Source organism: Pteronotus mesoamericanus, unplaced genomic scaffold (assembly GCF_021234165.1).
Source record: "Pteronotus mesoamericanus isolate MK-2021 breed Mesoamerican mustached bat unplaced genomic scaffold, CSHL_Meso_final contig_309, whole genome shotgun sequence".
NCBI lineage: Eukaryota > Metazoa > Chordata > Mammalia > Chiroptera > Mormoopidae > Pteronotus > Pteronotus mesoamericanus.
The window spans coordinates 14416-30983 of record NW_026555131.1 but is presented as its reverse complement, the minus strand read 5'-3'; positions in this window follow the sequence as shown (position 1 = coordinate 30983).

Below are 16568 nucleotides of genomic sequence, written 5' to 3'. Positions count from 1 at the left end.
TTTTTAACCAAAAAAAAAAAAAAAGAGTTACTCCCCTGGCAATCACTTTCTTGCTTCAGTTCTGCCACCAGCAGGATGGAAATAACCCTTTCCCAGCTGGATCTAATCTGCCTATGGTGCAATTGGTAGCTACCATTTAGGCATTTTTGTATTTTCTGAGTTGGATGCAGTGGGAGCAGTGGGGTTGAGCTCCCAGCTTCCTGGGCAGCACTAGAAACCCTTGGGGTGCCCAGGGTGGTGTGACTCAGTGACTGAATGCAGGCCTGCGAACCAAAGGGTCACTGGTTCAATTCCCTGTCAGGGCACATGGGTTGCAGGCATAAGAGGCGACCGATAGGCATTTCTCACATATCCGTGTTTCTCTCCTTCTCTTTCTCCTCCCCTTCTCCTCTCTCTAAAACTAAAAATAAATAACATAAAAAAGAAAAAGAAGAAGAAAGAAAGAAACCTTTGGGGTTCGGAGCCACAAGCAGCCCAGGCCTCCAGGATATGTCTCCTACTCTCTCTCTCTTCTTAACTCTGAGGCAGGATTTCTCCGAGGAAAAAACAAAACAAAACAAAACATACCAAGCCTCTTTCCTAGCCTGAGGGGCAGAAAGGTTGATGAAGACCCTGAATCTGCCTACTTGACAGGTGGACAAAATGAAGCAGAAAGAAGAGAACTTTAGGCGTCATTGGCCATGACAGGACTCTCTTTCCCAAGCAAGATCTTGATGGAAAAATCTATCAGCAGATTGGCCGGCCAGCCCCAGCCTCCTCCCCTCCCACAACCTCACCAGGAGAGCAGGTTGGGCTGAGGGGCCAGCCCTAGGTGCTGAACAGAGGGGGAAATGAAACTGCTGGTTTAACTGAATTCCTTGGAGGGCTGAGCAAGTAGACTGTGTGGGGGCTGGGCCCACTCGCAGCAGCCATGCCCCTGCTGCAGGGCTGGGGGGCTTTTAGAAGTGGGAAGGGGCTCCAAGATTGGTCCTGTTCTGCTGCTTATTCATACCTACTCTGGGCCCATACCTGCAGGTCCCTTCCTCCTGCTACCCCCTGGGGCCCTCTGCCCTGGAAATTCTTTGGTTGACCCGAGATCAGCTAAGCCTGGTTACCTTGGGAACACTTCCCGGGGCCACTTTCCCAACCCTGACTCACACATTCTCAGAAGTTTGATAGTCCCCGAACCCTATATCCCTGAGGTGGGAGAGGGGAGTGTGGAAGGAAAGACCTGGCCAAGGGGAGGGACTCTGCCCTTCAGAAAGCAGTTGGGAGGGTGCCAATTGTGGCCACCCACTGGGAACAGAGAGGAGGAAATGTCCAGCTATCCTCAGAATCAGCAGGCCAGAGGGCTGGTTCCCCTTTTTGCTGGCCTCACGTGTCCACCCTGTGCTCTGGGAACAGGTCGTAAACCAACCCAAGGGGACAGAGACCCATTCGTCAGACCATCGAGGCTAGAGCATGGCATTACCACAGTGACCTTTCTTTCAACAGCAAGAAACACACACCTGCTGAGGCTGCTGAAAGATCTGAAAAGTGAGGATCTATAGTAGGGATCGGAGGCATTTGAGGAGTCCAAGCGTGGGAACTGGAACTGATGAGCCTCAGGAGACTCAGAGCCCAGATCATGTGCCCCCTGCTCTTTCTCAAATGGTCTCTTTGGGCCCCGGCTCTCCCCACACCACACTGTCGGGGATCCTCCACATCCAACAAAGCAGAGCGGGCCATCCTGCCAATCAGAGGCAGCCTATTCTCCCAGATGGACTGTCAACACAGCCCAGAGCCCCCAGGCCACATTCGGAATCTTGCTGCCCCCAACTGGAGGCAGCATCCCCCGAGGTCTCCAGAGTCCAGCCTTCTGTGACAGCCTTATATGGTGCAGTCACAGCTTCTGGGCCAGACTGTGGGCAGTGGGTGTGTGGGGACAGTCCTCTGAGAAGGAGGTAACACTCAAAAGATGTTGGTCACAGTTGTGTGAGCACAAATCTTGTTCTAAAAAGCCACCAAATGCTCAGGCCACCCAATGAGTATCATTCTGAAAAGCTTCGGGTGAGAATTCATGAAAGGGAATGAAGGGCTGCCTTGTGAGAATATTTTGGAGAATTTCCACCACTATGAGCCTCTGACTTCTTGTCCCTCACTCCTGCATCCAGCCAATCATCAGTGTCCTTCCAGTGCCACTTCCTAAGCCTGGCTTCAGAACGGATCACAGAAAATGCAGGTCAGACAGCGTGACTCTTTGGTGTCAGCAGCCCCTGCACCAGCCTCGGGATGAGAGCAAAAGCCATCGTCTGTCCCACCAGGGCCTTCACACCAGGGCCCTCTCAGTTCCCTGGCAACTTCTTGTTAGTGCTCACTGTCACTGCCAAACTCCCTCCTGTCCTTCGCTGCCCACATGACGCCCCCGTCCTCCACACCTCTCTTTTACCCCGTCTCTGCCCATCCTTTGAGACTTGGCTCTGTGGCCATCTGTGGGAGGCGCTGGCCCTCCCCAGCGGAGCGAGAGATCTCTTCTGCCTGTGTCCACATTGCCGGTGCACACGTCTGTTTCCCCACATATACGGACTTACAGTCCCCCTCCTCAGCCCCAGCACAGACCCCAGCACACAGCTATTCTCCATAAATGTCTGCCGGGACTTGCGGAAAGTGAATTTCAAAACATTAAAAGATAAAACATTTTCTTGTGGCCAGAGTTTGAAAGTGAATGTGATTCCAGGGTAGACAGGAGTGTCTCTACACTGAAATCTGAGGGTGCGGTGGTGAGTGAGCCTGGGAGGGCAGGGTGGGGCGGGGCAGGGAGGCGGCTCCTTGGCCCTGGGAAGAACAAGACTTGCCAAGCAATGAGGATGTGCGTGGGGGTTCACCAATGTGCTGGAGAGTTCCTGTGACAACTGCTGAAGGCAGGTGTGGCTCTCGCAGGGACACCTGGGCATGGCCCAGGAGGCCATACGCGGGTGGGGACCTCGGGTAGGCCCCTTAATCAGAAGTGGTCAGAGTCAGAAGGGCAGGGGCCCAGGCACACAGGGTGGCTATGGCACGGTGAGCTTCTAGAAGAAGCAGCCAGTACTGAAGCGGTCCTGTAGAAAGACGCTCCGGGCTCCGGGTCAGCCGAGGCCCCCAGTCCCGGCAACCCAGGCCCCAGGACAGGTTCTGCACCCTCTGCATGACCATGGGAGTCCCCTTGGGGCCAGAGGGTTACCACGTCTTCAAGACGTGGTGCCTGTGTCAGTCAAGAAGACAGCATCTTCCTCATTACCACCCGCTTCTCAGCCATCCTCTCTCTCCAGGGTCAGGGCCCAGGCCACTTTTGACTCTGGCATCAGCTCCCTCCTCACCGGTGGCACTTGCTGCCATGGTCCCTAGAGGAACAGCCAGGCAGAAGTCTGGTTTCAGAGCCCCGGGGCAGTGGGCGCCTCACTTTCATCCATGAGTATCCTGGAGTAGGCCCTGCCCCGCCAAGAGCCTGACTTCGAAAGGAAAGAGTCACAGTTGTCAGAAGGACAAAAAAGCCCCCTTCAGTGCTACCAGTGCTACCCAGTGTTACCAGTGCTACCCATCTCCCTTAAGTCTGTCAGGCATAATGAACTGTTGTGTCTCTGGGCCCCTCTTCTCAGGACTGGGAAGATTACCAAAAGCATCCCCCCACACAGGTGTTTTAAAACATAAACAAACAGGACATACGAGACCAGACCACCCGGACCCTGAACCCAAAGATAACGGTGAAACAACCTGAAGCCTGGGCTCTCAGCCAGAAACCCCTTATTTACAACTAATTACCAATACAACCCAACTACAACCCTCTCCCCCTTTCTGATCCAATAAAAACTCACAACCCCTCCCACTCAGGGCTGGTGCATTTCTCAGCACCTAGCCCTTCCCCTCTCTTGGGAGAGTAAAAATAAAACTCTCCTCTCTGCATTTTCTTCTCTTTGTGAATTCTTTCACAGCCCACATCATCGGCCACGCTAACAGTTGGAGATGGGCCTCTTACCCATGGGAATGCTTTCTCAGTCCAGCCTTCCCATCACAACAGGTGCAAGGGGAGGTTGTTGATGTTCCCTCCCTGGAAGTGCCACGTGTCACCGCTTCCCCTTGAGGACTCCTGGCAGGACCATTGATGAGACTCTCCAGGGCTCAGTCTGACCCCTGAGTCTCCTTCTGGGCATGTCTCATATTGCAGCTAGAAAAATGTCCCCACCCCAAACCCCTTGAGACAGTGCAGGGAAGACACAGAGTGTAGGTGCGTAGACCCCTTCTAGTGAAGGCTGGGAAAGGGGGTTAGGCCTGAAAGAGGAGCCCACCCAGCCATAACCTAGAGACCAAGGTGGGCAGCACCCAGGGGGCTGCTGGTGCCTGAAGTCTACAGGGAAGTTTCAGGTGGCGTGTCGCCTGCTCTGGGTCAGAGCCCATCTCCCGCTCAACACCACCACACAAAACCCAGAAGAGAGGCGCATGGTCCTGACGACAGAACGAGGATTCGGAAGAATCTCCATCCACTGGGAGGGTGGGTTCAAACCCACAGCAGGAAAGGGAGCCGTGAGAAGTGTGATGGCCAAGTTGCAGACAGATTCCTAGATGCGTAACTGTGGGAACAAAAAGATAATGGATTAGCTGGCAGTAAGTTGGCGTGAGGCAGTAATGAGACACCTAAGATGCCTTGGTAGTGCCAGCGGCCCAAGAGGTCAACGGTCCCCCCTGTAGAAGCCCAGTGTCATTGTCCTGTGCTGCTCAGCCCTGCTCTGAAGCTTTTACTCCCTCTAGAGACAGCCACGAGCAGAGGAGGCAGGGCCAGAGCACCTGTGTCCAGGCCAGAAGCCACCCAATGGTCAGGACAAGGGTGCAGGAAGTTCAGGGAAAGGCCCCACTGCCTTCTGTTCTTTGTGCCTGAAGCAGCCAAGAGGCCTGCCCTGCCCCGGCCTGTCAGCCCACACCACTCCTCGCCTCCAGCCTCTGTACCTCTGCAGACCTGGCCACCCAAGCCCCATCACAGGGTCTGAGGGAGGATGGCACAGGCCAGCCCTCTCCTGGCTCCACTACCAGCAGCATTTCCCTTTTTTGTGTGCCTTTCCCAGGCTGAGGCTGGGGCCGAAGTCATCACAGCCTCCCGAAACCAGGGGAGAGGACAGAGGGACCACCCTGACACCCAACAGGCACTACTGCACCCTGCAGCAGCCCCTCAGGAAGGAATTGGGGGGTGGCTTTTCTGGGCCTCTTTGCAAAAAAAAGTCTTTCCTCTCTGGGTGACCTACAGCAAGAACTCTGCCCTCACCAACCCCCCTCCATTAGAGAAGACTGGTTCCAAAGTGAGGCTCCCACTGTGACAGGTGAATGCAATGCACGTTTACTAATTGAAACTTAGGTGTCACAAAACATAAAATGTGGACACGTTCCCCGAGGACAGTGTGGGGGTATGAATTACACACAAGCCTGTGTCCCCAAAATATCAGAGCAACATAAGTGGGAGGGGCTTCTGAATCACCCTTACCCATGAAATGAATGGGGACAATGAGAAAACTGTTCATTCCCATGGAGGCCATCTCTTCCTGACAAGATGAAGTCCCCAAACCTTCCATGTGAAGAACTCGTTCCTTCGGGGCCATGGGGAGATGTCACATGAGCAGGAGCTCTGCTGCTGGGACAGCAAGAACAGGCAAGAGCAGAACGAAGGCCTCCACGCAGCTGAGGGGACACCGGGCTGCCCACCAGGATCGCCTGCCGATGCCCAGGCTGCACCTCACTAAATAAGAATCTTCAGAGGTGAGGTCAGGTGGAGGGAGCCCAGGGGTCCTGACGGGCCAGGCAGACGGGGGACCACTGACATGGGCAGTCCCAGCTCTCTCTCAGGTCTCATCCTGGAGGGCAGAGGCACCCCCTCCTCAGACACTCCTGAAGTTTCCTGTAGGGGCTTGGGGAAGGGCTGCCAGGATCCCACTCCTTTCTGTAGCCAACTCCATCCCCACCTTCTCCGTCTACATGCTGTGCCATGAAGCTTTGGGGACGAGGTCAATACAGTTGTGGGGAGTGTATGTGGGAAGGGGGTATAGGCAGAGCACTGGGTCCCTCGGCTCTTCCAGGGTGAGGGGCAGGGAGAAGCCTGGGCTGCAGATGAGCTCCAGAAGCACCTTTGGGGAACCTCCAGTTGGTTGCAGTCCAGCTGGTATTTGGGGAGTAACACCCATCCCTGAAACGTTTGGCGATGCAGAGAACTCCCTGCCAAGGTCTGGGCAGCCGGTGTGGTTCTGTGGGGGGCCGTTGGGGCCAGGAAGGCCACAGGAGAGCTCTTGGGGATGGGCTAATGCGCCAGCAGGGCAGATGAGATCAGTGACCAAAGCAGTTGCACCACAATGAGGGTTCCCACCTTGCTCCATCTGGTCATTCCAAATGCAGAGGACAGTGGGAGAAGGACTTGAAATCGAGACAACACTGGGGCAGCGACACCCAAGTGCAGGGGACAATGGAACAGTGGAGCAGCGTTTCGTCTGAACAGAGACAAATGACATAGTTTTCCAAATACTGGGGAGAGTGAGACAGACGCAGAGGATACTGGAGCAATTCTTTAAAAAACACAGGACTGTGGAGCAGTGACTCCAAAAGCAGAGAGTTACTGCGTCAGTGACATCCACATGCAGAGCCAAGAGCTCTGGTGCCTCTAATGTGAAGCGGTGCCTCTGACACAGAGGTGAGCGAAGCCGTACCTCCTTGTGCAGAAGACAGCTGAGCAATGAAGTGAAGTGACAACAGAACTGTGCCTTCCACATGCAGAGGACAGTGGGGCAGTGCCATCGAAACACACTGGGTAGTGGAGCAGGCACTCCCAAGGAAGCAATGACAGCTGCGGTGAGGCCCAAGTACAATGGATAGTGAGTGGGGCTGGGCCTCCTAATGCAGCAGAGTGCGCCTCAGCGCCTTCCACAGATCGGGAAGATGATAAACTTACTGCCCTGTTTTAAGCCACTAAGTTTGTGGTGAATTGTTTCAGCAACAATAGAAAATGGAAACAATAAAAATCTAGAAAATGCTGCTTTTCTAGAGGTATGAACTGTAGACATTCCGGATTTACTTCCTGTTATACGAGATTAAAATTGTTCCTGGAAGACGTATGCTCCCCCCGCCCCCACCACCACTTCAAATTGATGGTATGATCCATGAATAAGAAAGATACAGGGAACCAGTATCAGGAACCAGTGAAGCCAAGAGAGGCAAAGAGAGGGCTCAGAATGATGGCTGTTCAGCAAACCTGCAGATGGCCCGGCCAGGCAGGGGTCGAGGAAGAGGAGGGAGTGTGCAAGTGAGAAGAGAGGAGAGGTGCCTAGGGGGTGGGTTTCTAGAATAAAGGAAAATTCTGTAGAAGGCATTTCATGGACTATTTGGAAATAATTAACCATATTTACCTAGTAAATTATGCATGTTATCAAACAAGGGAAATTATAGAACAAAATAAGAAAGAGGATTCGGTCACAGCACACGTATCAGTCAGGCCAACCCTGAATACACAACTAACTCAGCACACAGGTGTTTTGGTGTGATAAGGGACAACAAAGGGGTTTGATACAAAGAGCTCAATTTTAATCTTTTTGTGTGTGTTTGTGTGTGTGTGTTCCAGGGCTGTTTTTTTTTTAATTTTTAAATCATGTTTATTCTATTACAGTTGTCTCAACTTTTCCCCCTTTGCCCTCCTCCACCCATTCCACGCCCACCCCCCGTTCCCACGGTCAATTCCCACTCTGTTGTTCATGTTCATGGATTATTCATACATGTTCTTTGTTTAGTCCCTTCTACTTCTTTCCACCATTGTCCTCCTTCACCATCCCATTGGGTCACTTTCAGTCTGCTCCAAGTTTCCATGCTTCCGGTGTATTTTGTTCATTATCTTGTTGAATAGATTCCACTTATAGGTGAGATCATATGGTATTTGTCTTTCATCAACTGGCTTATTTCATTTAGCATAATATTCTCCAGTTCCATACATGTCACAAAACGTAGGAGTTCTTTCTTTTTTAAATGCAGATTGATTTTATCTTTTTATTTTTTTAATGTCAAAATCCATTCTAAAATATTAAAAACTTTAAATGCATTGTAAAGTCTCAGCAATTAAAACAACATGACACCAGCACAGAAATAATCAAGTAGATCATGAAATAAAATGAGCATTCTAGAAACAAACATATATATCTGTCTAACAATGTAATATATGATTAAATTGATATTTCAAATCAATGGGTAAAATAAGGCTTATTCAACAAATAAGGTGCATGGACCACTATTCCTTGAAATAAAACAAATATAGAACCCTATTTCACACATTATACAAACAATATTCAGGTGAGTTAAAAATCAAAATGTAAAATCTAAGGCGTTTTAGGAGAAAATACAAAATAATATTTTTCTTACCCTGAAGTAAAATATTCAAACCCAGAAGCTATAAAGTAAAATATTGACCATATGACTGTATGAAACATTTAAGACTATATAGTAATATACATGTAAAAATGTTAAAGGACAAGGAATAGAATAGGAAAGTATTTGCAACACATCCAAAGAAGGGCTAATAGTTTGGGTTTTTTTAGGGAAAAAAATTTTACAAACATTTAATCAAAAAATGGATAAAGAATACCAAAAGGTCATTTAAAGCTTTTTAAAAATAATAGAAATAGGCAAAAAATATACAGAAACAGGTTTAGTTTTAATAAATAATAAACTAACAATTAAAATAACACATCAATGTCACAATCAGATTAATAAGTATTAAAAATACAGGTAATATCAAGTATTGGTGACTGTGAAAGGAGCTGGGTATTCATAGACTCTTTTTCTTCATCTTAAAGCAGTCCCTTTAGCATATTTTGCAGTGCTGGTTTGGCAGAAGTGTATTCTTTTAGCCCTCTTTTGTCTGGGAAATTCCTTATTTTCCCTTCCATTTTAATTGAGAGCCTTGCTGGGTAGAGTAGTCTTGGTTGCAGGCCTTTGTTTTTCATGACTTGGAATATTTCTTGCCACTCCCTTCTGGCTTGTAGTGTTTCAGTTGAGAAGTCAGCTGCTAGCCATATCGGTGCTCCCTTTCATGTTACTACCTGTTTCTCCCTTGCTGTCTTTAGGATTTTCTGTTTGTCTTTGATATTTGTCATTTTAATTATGATGTGTCTTGGAATGGGCCTCACTGGGTTCCTCTTGAATGGGACTCTCTGTGCTTCCTGGACTTGTGTGCCTTTTTCTCCCCTCCAATTAGGGAAATTTTCCATCATTACTTTTTCAAACAGGTTCTCTATCCCTTACTCCTCTTCTTCTCCTTCTGGTACCCTTATTACATGGATATTATTTTGTTTCGGGTTGTCCTGCATTTCCCTAAATGCCCCTTCATTCTTTTTGAGTCTTTTTTCATTTTCTTGCTCTTTCTGGGAGCTTTTTTCTACCTTAGCCTCTAGCTCACTGATTCACTCCTCTGCTTCATCTAGCCTGCTTGTGATTCCTTCTACTGTGTTCTTCAATTCAAAAATTGTATTCTTCATTTCTTCTTGTCTCCTATTAATAGTTTATATGTCCTTTTTCATGCTGATATAAGTTCCTCGTAGTTCCCCTGTAGTTTTGTAATTCCTTCTGAGCTCACTGAGCTCATTGAGCTTCCTTAGAACTGTTGTTTTGAACTCAATATCTGATAGTTTACTTGCCTCTATTTCATTTAGTTCTCTTTTTGAGGATTCCTCCTTTCCCTTTGCCCTGAGGGGGGGGGGTGTTTCTTTGTCTTCCCATTATTTGTAAGACTCTTCTTTTTTAGCTTCTGCTTCTTAAATTGATCTGTCTTGATTTCCTGACTTTGTGGTGTGAACTTCTATGGTAGGAGACTGCTGTTTTTTCTTTCTGGATCTGCCTCTGATGATGTCAGATGTTGTCCCTGTCTGACCTTAGGCAGTCTGTTTGAGACTTCCAGGAATCTACTGTCTGTGGCTCTCTCCTTCAGCTGTTAATGTAGACACTCACACTCAGCAGGCCAGCTTAGAAACACCACAGGGCAGGGGAGAGTCCCTCCTGGGGGTGGGGTTATTGGGTCCTCTCCTTCTGCTGCTACTCAGGGGAGTAGTCTGCCTGAGCCAGAAGGCTGCTGTCTGAGGGAGGAGTTTGCACCAGGTTCCTACGGGCTACTCTCTCCATTCTTTCCCCAAAGCCTCTGTCTCCAGTCTCTCCTCAAGTGTTTCCAGACCACTCTGTGCCCTCTTTAGCCAGGAATCTACTATCTGTGGCTGCCACTCTGTACTCAGCAGTAAGGCTTTAGCACTATAAGGCCAGGTCCGAGTCTCTCCTGGGGGCAGGGCTATTGTGTCCTCTCATGCTTCTGCTGCTCAGGGGAGTAGTCTGCCTGAGCAAGATGGCAGCTGCCATATGGGGAATGAGTCAGCACCAGGATCCCACTGGCTACTCTCTCAGCTCTCTCCCCAAAGATTCCTCAAGTCTCTCCTCAAGCATCTCTAGCCCACTCTGCCCCTGCCTTTGCCAGAGCCCAGGGTAAGTGGCAGTTAGGTTGTACTAAAGCTGATTCTTCTGTCTGTCCAAGGTTATAGGCTCCTCTCTCGCTATTGTTCAGTTGTTTGTTCCAGGTGATTTCTCCATAATTCAGTTGTAATTCCAGGTTGGTCCTGGGAGGAGGTGAGCGTAACTTCCCACTCCTCTGCCATCTTGATTCTCCTCAATTTTAATCTTTAATAACAGAAAGTGAATCAGCAATGTCTATAGTTCATAATCTAGAAAAGCAGCATAGTCTTGTCCGTTAGAAATATGGAGGAGATATGAGAAACCAGAATCAAGAGAGGAAAGTGTGACTGGGGCAGAGAAGGGAAGGGGACAGCTTTGCTTTGGTTTTCAATATAATCCCTTTCACACAGTTTCATTTTTAAATCAATGTGCATGTGTGATTTTTCCAAAAGTATAATATTTTAAATAAAGGGAATCAGGTCTCTTTATGTGTTTTCTGTTGTTGCTGAAACAATTCACCATAAGCTTAGTGGCTTAAAACAACCTAACTTTCTTATTTCCTGGATCTGTGATCAGAGGTCCCATGAGCTCACTGCTTCCTGCGCTCCAGATCTCACCAGGCTGAAGTTAAGGTGCGAATTGGTTATCTTGGGTCTTATCTGATGCTCAGGGTAGAATCAAATTCCAGGCTCCTTCAGGTTATTGAAAGTATCCAGTTCCCTGAGGTTATACACCTGGGGTCCTCATTTCTTTGCTGGTTGTCAGTGTGGGCCACCCTAAGCTTCTAGAAGTTGCACTCTAATCCTTGCACGCAGCCCTTACATCCCACAGCCCACAATGGTGCAGCAAACCCTTGATCTGACTTTCCCACCTGTGCATTTCTCTTGTCTTGCCCACCTCATCTCTCTGGATGGCCCTTCTGCATGCGAGGGTGTCTGTGATCAGGGACCCACAGTGGGCTCACCTGGATGTTCCAGGATTGGCTTCCTATCTGAAAGTCAGCTGCTTAGTGACCTTAATTAATCTGCAAAGTCCCATAATTGCAGTATCTATAGTAGTATTTGATTGAATAACAAGGGACAATAATAATAATCTTCAGGGACATCTTTAGAACAACAGGTTTCTTTACATTAAAGCTTCTCGCTGTCTTTGATTTGTGAATATGAACTCTGCCTCTCCCAGGAGAGGATGTTCTATGTCAGGTATAGTGTTAGGATCAGATTCAGTGAATATGTCAGAAAACTGCAAATAACAATAGGTAAACCAAAAGAGAAATGTATTCTCACACAAGATAAGACTGAAGGTTGGTGGTCCATGGTTTTCTGGCAGTTCCATGAAGCAGCAACGATACTGGCTCCTTCTTTCTTCTTTTTACTGTACCATTCTAAGGCTGTTTCTGACTTCATGACTGCTTCATGGGAAAAGATGGAGACTGGAGGTCCAGTGGTCACATACACATTCCAAGCTGGGGGATGGCTGGGAGAGGCTGGTATCTGTCCTGGCTGAGGCAACTTCCCAGGCCTTGAATGTACATTTCACTGGCCAGAGCTTGACCCTAAGGCCAGACATAGCTACAAGGGGCTGGGAAACATGTTCTTTAGGTGAGGTGCTCTGCTGCCTGGAACAAAGCCAGGCTCTGTGGCTTAGGGAAGAGGAGAGCATGGACACCCGGTGGATCCCACCTTCATCGCCACCCTGGGTGTCCCAAGCATATTTGACGGCAGATGGCTTTGCTCTCAGAGCACAGTTCAGAAAGTGTGTCCGTTTTCCTTTAACCTGCAGAGTAAGGTATTACATATGGCTGCCCAATACATTTATGCTCTGCTCCCCTAGTCCACAAGTAGTGATAGCATTTTAGCAGCCAATTACATACTACTGAAGAAAATACAAACATTCGTCCACAAACTGTATTAAAATAGACTGCTGTGCCTGTCAAATCTCAACCTTTTCCTCTTCACCCATGTTTCACTCTGTGGTACTCAAATGCAGCACAGGGACCCCGCAACAGCTCCATGTAGCTCTCGGGGTCCCTGTACTGGAGCCCATTTCCACCAGCAGTGCCCAGGGGACTGGATGCCAAAGCAGCACGAATGAGGGACTTCTGCGTGGAGTCCCAGGTCTCATTTCATGTCCAAATGAAATGGCTCAGGCCCCACCCACATCACCCTTTCCACTTCCGCTCAAGGTCACTTTCTATGTCAGAGACCTGGGAGCACAGGAAGACTCTCCCATGTCGCCTGCTCACCTTACTGCTGGTCACAATCTGGACTCTAGGTGCCAATCTTTTTTTTTCCCATCCCTGAATTACCACTCAAAAGAATTATGTAAGGATCTTTAACGTTTAGAGGGTGAGGAAGGTCATTGCTGCAAAGGAAGGAAAAACCTTCAACAGGGATCTCACTCATCACAGTCCTAGTGGCCCACTCGCAGTCCAGGCCACGGTGACTTCTCCTGGGCTCTCCGTCCACAGGCCCTCCCTCCCCTGCATTGTCTAAGCCTTCCCCCCATCTCAGAGCCTGCTACTCAAGACCCCACTTGAGCCTGATGTGACATCATGAGGGGCTGTATTTGGGGCTGGAGTTCGAGCACCCCCATGTGCACAGCCCTTCTCAGGTGACACTTGGAGGACATGTTACATTCAGAGAGAAAGGCAGCCCTGGGGTCCAGACTGGCCTCTCACTTCAGACTCATTGACCTGTAAGGATCTCAAGTCCCTCAAACACAAAAAGGGGCCTTGGCCTTCCTGACCCCTGACTTTGACCCCTTACCCAGAAACTGACAGCTGAATGATTGCCATGGACTACGGCGGAAGAGGTTCTGGCCCGGGAAGCCTTGTTCTTACGGAGGAGGCAGAGCCTGGATGGGGGGCAAAGACACCATTTCCAGGCCTGAGGAGATAGGGGCAGGCTCTGCACTCTCATAGCGAGGTCTTCCTGGCCCCAGCGGGAGAGGGGGCAAGAACCAGGGACTGAGAACATGAGGCTTTGACAGAGGGAAAGCTGGATGAACGGTGACACCCATGGGATAAATTACCACAGCGCAGAGGCTTTCTTATAGTCACAGGATGGTGGCACCTCCCATATCCTGGACCTCTGAGTCTTGTCAGACTGTTCTAGGATGGCCAGGCCAGGGCACACTGGGGAGAAGTCACCGGGCACAAATGAAGACTCACAGCCCCTCAAGGAAGTGGCAAGTGGGAATTATGGGTATCAGGAGGATGGGGCCAGGAGGGAAAGAGCTTAGGGAATCAGCTAGAGCTGAGATGTAGGCTAAATCAGGAACAGGCAGGAAGCTTGGAGGCAGACACACTCATTTCAGAGTCAGTGTGAGACAATGAGGTGACAAACCAGCAGGGGGACAGAGTTTGGTATCCAGGGGTGTCAGGAGGCTGAGCACAGCAAGCACTGGATCTACAGGTGAGACCCAGGTGAGTGCAGATCCCAGGGAACCCAGCAGGTGAATGCAAGTCCTGCAGGTAGTGGGCAGTGAAGGGCAGCAGCAAGGAGGCAAAGACAGCAGGGCCTGGACATGAACCTGGAGGCAGAACTCACAGGGCAGCTCAGGGACTCCAGTTTCCCCAAGAAGCCTCATGGGCAAACACAGCTGCTCTTGGGTGAATGCCAGGCAACCACGGGCACCCTGGAAGCTTTCAGAGAGAAGTGGCCTTTGTTCCGGTCACAGTGGGGGCACAGCGGGAATCCCCGCTCTGACTCTCTCCGGCAGAAAATCCTGCAATTCGACAGCACCTGCCACACTTTGGAGCAGCCCTGGGCCTCCACACCGCCACACCAGCTAAAGGCTGACCTACCTGTCCCAGACTCCACACCATTACAAGGTGAGACTCATGGGTGACCCATCGAATCATAACACTCTCTGACTTAAAATACTTTCGGGCTACTTGTACCCCTAATAAAGTCTTGTCCCCAGCATTTGTCAACCACTACTCCAAAGGCAGCTCTCCACAGTCATCCAGCCCCACCACAGGTCCTATCTGGAGATCAAGCAAGACTGCGTTTCCCAGCTTCCCTCATGGTTGGGTGGGGCCACGTGACTAATTCTGGTGAATGGGCTCTAAGCAGAAATAAAGTGAGTTACTTCTCAGGTAAGGCACAGCAAAGCAGGTGTGAGGTCCACCATCTCTTTCCCCTGCTGGGGGTCCTGATGCCACATGTCAAGATAACAATGTCACAGGATGGTGGCGCCTCCCATATCCTGGACCTCTGAGCCTTGTCAGAGCTGCCAAACCCAACATCCCTCACTCCACACCCCCGTACACACACACCAGCCTTGGCCGGTATCAGACATTGGCCAGAGTGAAAATCAATCCTTGTTAGACTAGGCACTGAGATCTGGAATTAATCTGTTGCTGAAGCATCACCTGGACTATCCTAACCAAACACAGCCAGTGTGAACAAGGCACTCTGGCATCTTCACAAGCTGGTCAAACATTTCATAATCAACTACAAACTCCAGCAACGTCTGCCACTCCTCTCCACCCCCGGACACAGATACCAACATTGTCTCTGCCCCCGGTGTGCCAGTCCTTCATGCCTTCACCTCTCTGCCAGTGAACATGCTGTGTCTTGACCCAAGGACCCTCACAGTTCTCCAGGCTAAGCCTCCAACTGCACCATCCAGCAAGGTCTTCCCCTGTGTCTCCAGGCCGAGCCTGGGGCTCCGATGTCCATCCCAGCCTGTCGCTACTGCCAGACCTCTCTTCTGACTGAACTTGAGAAGTAGGTCTCCATCACTGGAAGAACGTGGAGCAGGCTTGCCAGCACACAGCTCAGAACAAGTTTTCTGTTGGTAACCGACCCAGCACAAGAGTCAAGAGGCATGGGACTTTTGAGAGGAATTGAGCCTTCATAAAAAAAAAAAATCTCAGAACGTTTTAAGTAAATTTATGATTCTGTGTTGGGTCACATTCTTAGCCATTCTGGGCCACATGCGGCCCGAGGACCGCAGGTTGGACACCCCTGAAAGGATACATGTCCAGGCAAGGGCGTCTCAGTCTCCCCTCCACACATAGCCAGAAGGAGCCTCACCTCAAGGCCTCTCCTTTTTGGGTTCCCAAGAGCTTCCCTCTGCCCCTTCCCCAGAGCACCTTTCAGGAGACACTCCTTCCTGTCTAATAAGTTGGGGTCAGAGCCATCCTCCCCCATCCTGAGACCTCCAGTTCAGACAGCAACCTTACAGACTTGACTCAGTTGGAGACTAGGTGCAAGCCAATGTGCTGCTGCTCACTGGTCCTTCGCAGGTTCAGAGTAAGGGCTGCAGGAAGACAAAACAGCAGCCTAAATTGAAGGGATTGGGGTACAAAGGTGAGCCGAGAGTGATGACAAGAAAATAGAGTCATTTTCTTGTTTTTCCATAGACAAGTCTTCTCAAGGCACCAAACAACCACCTAATTCTCCATGACAGACAGGCTGCAGTCCTGAATGAAATGCCAGCAAGTCCATAGGGACACCCTAGAATGATACCCTGGACTGGGGAAGCCACCCCAGAGTTCAGATGGGTTGAAAATCAAAATGCTGTTACAGAAATGTCAGCTGAAATGTGCCTCCTATCGTTTGTTCTGATGCCAGACCAGGGAAGGCCAGGCCCCCTGGGCCTGACTGTGGCGCTGCAGTCTCGCAGTCGGGGTTGTGCCCCGCTCCCTCCTGCTGGCACTGGGACACCACAGAACCCCTTTCATCTGTTACTTCCTGAAAGCTGGGTTTATTAAGAGTCCCTACTTCCTACAGCAGAAATGATATAATGCATATTCAGTACTCAAAACAGTTCTTGCCACATGGCAAATGTTCAACAAATGTCAGTAATTTTCAGGAAAGTGGGCTCTTTAATAAGTAAAAACTTGGGGGACACGGCTCTGTGACGGAGAAATCACTGAAGGTGAATCATTTAGACATTTCCAAACTCCTCCAAACGGGACCATGCCATACGTCAGCCGCACAGGGAGATTGCATTTCCTTATTTGGGAACTCCTCTTCCACCGAGCTTTCAAAGAGGCCTTAAACACGTTGTCATGATTAGTGCCCAGGGTGGCACATTTGTGTCCCAGATACAGTTTTTGGAAAAAGATAAAAGTCGTTTTCAGCTAAGCCTGGTGAATTAAGTAAGTAATC